Here is a 5,998-nt window from a genome sequence, read left to right as displayed (position 1 = left end):
GGGTAAGATCTTCTTTTCTCTCTTTCTTGTTTTTTATGTCCTTTTAGTTATATTAATTGTGAGCGGGTCTTGGGGTTGGGGTTTATTCCACGGTGAGTTGGACTCATCGAAACCCAACATCCTAAAACTCATTGGCGACTCCTTACTAGTTTTTTATAAAAAAGCGTAATGATAGGATCAATTATAATTCAAGGTCTCCCAAACAGTCAAGAATTCAAATCCTAATACACCTTTAAAAGTGTAAAGTCCTAGGCTTTTTAATGGCCATGGGTGTTTTGGGTGTTTTTGTCCCTCGGGAGAGTTACAGCTCAAACAGTGATCCGACCGCGCCCGTACCTGCAAAGCAACGAAGACTCCGGGTGGTAGGAGATCCACCTCCGACGATCAAGTTAGTACTTGAATGAGAGTAGGAAAAAGGTGCGGAAATTTAGGTGAGATCTTCTCGGATTCCGAGATTAGGTTTTTTCTCTGATGCAAGAGAATGTAGGGCATGCTGTAATAATTTGCAGGTGTCCCCAAAATGGGGGGAAATCCCCCTATTTATAGGGTCATCGAGAAATGTGCCCCTGATTAGGTCACTCTGACCTAGTTTTGTTGGGCTGCGCCAAATTACGGCTTTCTCCGGATTTGGGCCCTTGAAGGCCGCCTTCATTCCCAGATTCCAGGAATGACACATGTCAAATGGAGATTGGTCTAATTTGGAATAATCGAGGTATGAAACGTGTCACGATCTTGTTGCCCCACGTGACATGGGTAAAATTATCCAAAACATTTGCCCTTCACATATGTGACGTGGCGTACCAAGTGGCATCTGTGACACATGTCACTCTGGGGAAAATTACAAAAATGCCCCTGCATTTACCCCTCTATAAATACATATTTTACCCTCCTTGTTTTGGACGTTTCCAAAACTTTTTAGAGATAGAAAGTCAAGAGTAGTCTAGAGAGAAAAACTCTGACCACCGCCTATGTCAAACACAAACTCCTTCTCTTACCCGTTTGTCCCACCCGGTTTAGCAACCGCTTGTGCCTCATACAAGAAAAGCCCACTTTCAACCCGTCTGCAGCAGCCGGTCAACGCTTGACCTTTTCTAGAGCCTGATTCAAAGGTAGCGTCTCTATCCCTTTCAGCTCATTCTTAATTTTTCCGTTTGCATACTTTTGTTCAAATAAATGGATTCATCACCAACACACACAACACTACCTAGGACACTAGTAAGTTGGTCTCCTAGTATGGTTAAGTCTAGGACTGGGGGTGCCGGCTCTGGGTGCATGGAGCAATTTTGAACTTCCCCCAACCGAGCGTCTCTGTGTCTGTGCAGGACACAATGGCTAGAACCAAGAAAACAGCTAATAGACGGCGAAGCAAAGACGATACGTTGGAAGTGCCGTTAGATGAGATTACCCCGGTTGAGGGGGAAGCAAGGCAAACCAGCTCAGGAGAATATTCCCCGTCTAGGGTTCCCAGGACCCCTAGTGATGGGATTTTTGGTGATGAAGATGATGAAGGCGGTGAAGAGACTGCCACCAATGCTAGATATGAGGAAAGCCCATCTACCTCAGGGTCAGACGGTGAAAAGGTTTCCCAAACAAGAGAAGGGGTGAACCACGCGTTTGAGTCCAGTTTTGAGGATAACAGTGGTGATGATGAACTTCCCCCAATTGATAACAGCGAAGAGAAAGAGAGAAAGAATTGGAAAGAGAAAAATAATCCGGCTGAGATTCATGTGTCCATCCCTTAGAAGACGGGTTTAACATCCGGGTTCCGCCTGAGCTAGGCATTATTGCGTGGGAAGATGAACGGCGGAACGCCAACCGGTACTTTTATTGCTATGAGGCGGGTTCCTTATCGGTCTCCGTTTCTTTCTCTATGACGCAATTAAGGCTATTCTCCGGGGGTATGGTCTAGGTGTACGGCAGTTGACCCCGAATTCTTGGGTCAACATTTTGGGGTATATAGCTGCCTGTGAATGGCAAGGACTCCACCCCGGCTGGGAGGCTTTTGCACACATGCACTATTTATGCCGAAGCCCAGGCGGGTGAAGAGCATGGTACACTCTTACCACGTACCCACAACACCAAATGACCTTAGACAAAGTGTCTAAGTGGGACAACTAGAAGGAGCGCTTCTACCTGGTGTCTTCTTAAAGAGAACCATGAATAAAGACGGTATAATAGGAAGCCGAATCTTCTAGGGCAGAAGTGCAAGTTCCCTGCTATCTCGGATGAGGACTATGATACAATCATAGAGCCGGGTTTCTTTGAGCTCACTACTGATTACCTTTCAACTTGGGAAGCTATAAACGTCCCTAAAAACTAGATTCCCCGACATATCTGGTTAAGAGATGAGGCGTTTCTTTCCACATGTGGTCTTACTTCAATGTTTGACTAATGTATGTGAAACTATTACCAGCTGTGATTATGCTGTGCCCTTGAGTTTATTCATGTTCTAATAGACATTTTGTTTGCAGAAACGGCCAGAGAGATGGTTTTTAAGGAGAAGGCCCCAAGAAGGTCCGCTGCCAAGATCCGGAAGGACAAGGCGGAAAAATAGAAAAAGGAATTTGCTTCCAAGGGTCAGGTATAATCCGTCTGACCTGTTTACTTGTTCATTTTTATTCTTCCAGTAGAGGTGGCTCAATGCCGGCTGTAGTCTCACTGATTCGTATCTTGTAGGAGGCTCCCCGCTCTCTTAAGAAGCTCTTTAAACGAAAGACGGATGAGGTGGCTGACAACCCATCCAAGTCTCAAAAGGTGTCGTCTTTTCAGACGGCCCCTAAAATGCCGGTTGGGAAGCATCGCTTGGCCATTAGGGGGAAGAGCATCAACCTAGGAATTTACCTAGGCAAGAAGTTTTGTGTGGTTTTCGCGCCGCAAACGGGCGAAAAGCCTTAGGCATCTGAAAAGCCCAAGGGGACTCGAAGCTTTACACCGGCTTTGGATGATGACAGCCTACAAATAATTGAGCAAGGTACGGCTAGTCCTTTCAGGTCACTGTTTGAGCTGCCCTAGCCCATGCAGGTGAAGTCTTACTCACACAGAACTTCAGAGGGTTCATCAGGGGGCCGCTTGCACATAGGTGCCGCTCATGCTGCTTACTCACCCAATCTTGGTTCTGATGCAGATTCCCCCTAGTGGCCGAATGTACAGCAGTACGCCAAGTCCATGCTTGGGGCAGTCCCTAAGAAGGAGAAGGATGCCATCCCGGGCATTAGGACATTCAATGTTGAACGGATCAGTGCCCTCCTGTCTGAGGTATGACTCCTTAAATCAAATCTTTCAAGTAGCTTCCCGTTTGGGTTTTTAACACTCCGCTTGTGACCATAGGCCTTGTTGAGGGTAGATGGACTGAAGAGGCCATGGCAGCGCAAGCAGACTGAGGTAAACCGAGCCAATAAAGCGGCGCAAGACTCCGTAGACGTTGCTCTCTATTCAAATACTATAAATAAACTTGAGTCTAAAGCATTTTAACTGAAACAGGCTGAAAATATCAGGCGCTTGACGGCTGAGCTTAAGACTACCAAGAAAAAGGCCTTCGACTTAAAGGCTGTGCTGAAAAATGCTCAAGCGAACCTCAAGGCGCTTGAGGCGGTTGACTAGGAGAACACACAACTCCACTTGGATGTAAACCGCCTGAAAAATTATATGGCCCAGGCTCAGGCGAACTTCAAGACAACCCTCACAGCCCATGAGGAGTGGATCGTTGAATAGAACGAATCCAATAGCAGGGAGCGCATGAAGCTAGCATGGGACACCCTATGTCCGGATCAGGATTATGGCCTCTAGGACTTGGCGTATCAATATGCTGACGTAGTCATCAATGCCAGGGAGGATGGCACACCCCATCCGGGAACATTCTACGCCTAGGCCAATCATGAAGAGATTGCTCAGACTCCAGACGGTGGTGAGAAAGAGCAAAATAAGGGGGATCAAGCGAACCCCGCTCAACCACTGGCAGGACAGACAGGGAAGGAGGTCCTGGCTATGCCTACCAATTAAGATTGTTTGTATTTAATATGGATCTATGCCATCTGCTTTTCCAGCCTGCGTGCTGAGTATTTGAATGTCAACTCAACAATTTCTCTGGTTTATTTCCACCCGGATGGTGATTCGGTTTAACATTTCTTCCCGACTCTTTGTAGCCGGGTTCATATATGAAAATACTGACTGAGTCGGTTGTGCGCTTTTGAAATTTAAAATCTGCTTGTATATATATGCTTGCATTTTTAATGATCTTTTGCGTAACTCATTAAAAGCATGCGGCAGGAGCTATCCCAACTGTACTTGCCCCTAGGCTGCTTTGCGGTTGGTTTTACTACCTTGCCGATTGATTGACCTAGGAACTTGTGATACTTTAGAGAGTATGGCAAGCTCCTAAGTCAATCAATCACAGTAGTGATTGGCCCAAACCAATCACGCAGCCGTCCAATTACTCAAGCGGGTAGTCGTCAGACCTGGCGATGGAATTGATCTCCCCCGCCTGGGGTATCTATAATCATACTCAATGTCCCTTTGCCACATTGGGAGGACTTGTACAATTTCGTTGAATAATCTAAGAACTTTAGTCGGCCACCGGCTGATGTCACTAGACATCCGGCTTAAGAGCTTAGTCATTCTTTAGACTATTTTGGTCAGACGGCTATGAGTTGACCAATTAGGTCGTTCAATCTTTGCCGTCTGCATGCATTTGTAGAGCAAACGATAGAATGCCATTTGCAATGATAAAACCCGGAGGGGCGTCGCCGGACGCCATACTCATGTTGGAGCAAATGAATTTATAAAATAAAATAGCATCCGGCCATTGGCCTCTTAATTTGAACGTTAATCTAGCCACTAAGATTTTTACTTTGTTTAACTCATCAATTCAACCGTCTGCACTTTACACAGACGGTAATTTATCACTACGTATGTATGTGTACGAGGTCATTAACAGGATTGGAAACAAAAAGCAACTTTTTTCATTGATAGGCTTTTCATTTACAAAAATTTACAAATCATAGAAGTAGTACTTTTTCAAGTTGTCTACATTTCAAGTTCTTGGCAGCCGCCTTCCGTCTGGGGTTTCCAGGCAATAGGTGTCGTTTCTCACTTCCTCATGGATCCGGTAGGGGCCTTCCCAATTAGGAGTTAGCTTTCCCTGCTTATTGGCCCTACTGGTTGCCTCCAGCTTTAATAACACAAAGTCCCGAACTTTCAAGGGCCATTTGTGCACTTTTTTGTTGTAGGCACAGGTCGTTCTCAGACGGTAAATCTCATGGTGTAGGGAAGCATTGCCCCTGCGCTCCGGGAGTGAGTGTAATCTCCTAGTTTGCTTCTTCATCGTATAGCATGACTCGTAGAGTCGGCTCATAATGCTCGATGGGCAAGACAGCTTTAGCACCGTAAACCATGAAAAATGGGGTTTCACCAGTGGCCCCTTTTTCAGTTGTCCGGATGGCTCATAGGACATGAATCAATTCTTCAGCCCATAAGCCACCGGCTCTTTCAATTTTTTTTTGATACCATCTTAGATGAGTTTGTTGAAGGCTTCAACTTGGTCGTTTGCTTGAGGTCGCCCGACTGAGGCAAAACAATGTGAGATCCCTTGATCTCACAACCAAGTTTTAAGCTAAGGCGTCTCAAATTGAGGTCCATTATCAAACACCATAGATATAAGTACCCTAAATTGGGTGATAATGTTCTTCCACATGAAGAAGATAACAACCTTTGTCTTGATGCCCTTGACCGCCTCTACTTCCACCCACTTGGTGAAATAATCCACAGCCACCAGAATGTAGCGCTTTCCACCTGGTGTAGGCGTATAAGGACCCACAACGGGACCGGGTTGTGGATTGCCGTCAGATCAGTAGCCAGCCGATGGATTAGCTTGCCATGGCACTTGTCACATTTTTTAACAAACTCCATGGCATCCGACTCGAGAGTGGGCCAGAAATAGTGCCGCCTGGCTCTGACGGTGAAAGATCTGATGCCTGCATGAGAGGCGCATTATCCCGCATGC

This window comes from Chenopodium album, chromosome 11 (genome assembly GCF_948465745.1).
Source record: "Chenopodium album chromosome 11, dcCheAlbu1.1, whole genome shotgun sequence".
NCBI lineage: Eukaryota > Viridiplantae > Streptophyta > Magnoliopsida > Caryophyllales > Amaranthaceae > Chenopodium > Chenopodium album.
Note: the sequence above shows the minus strand (reverse complement) of the source record.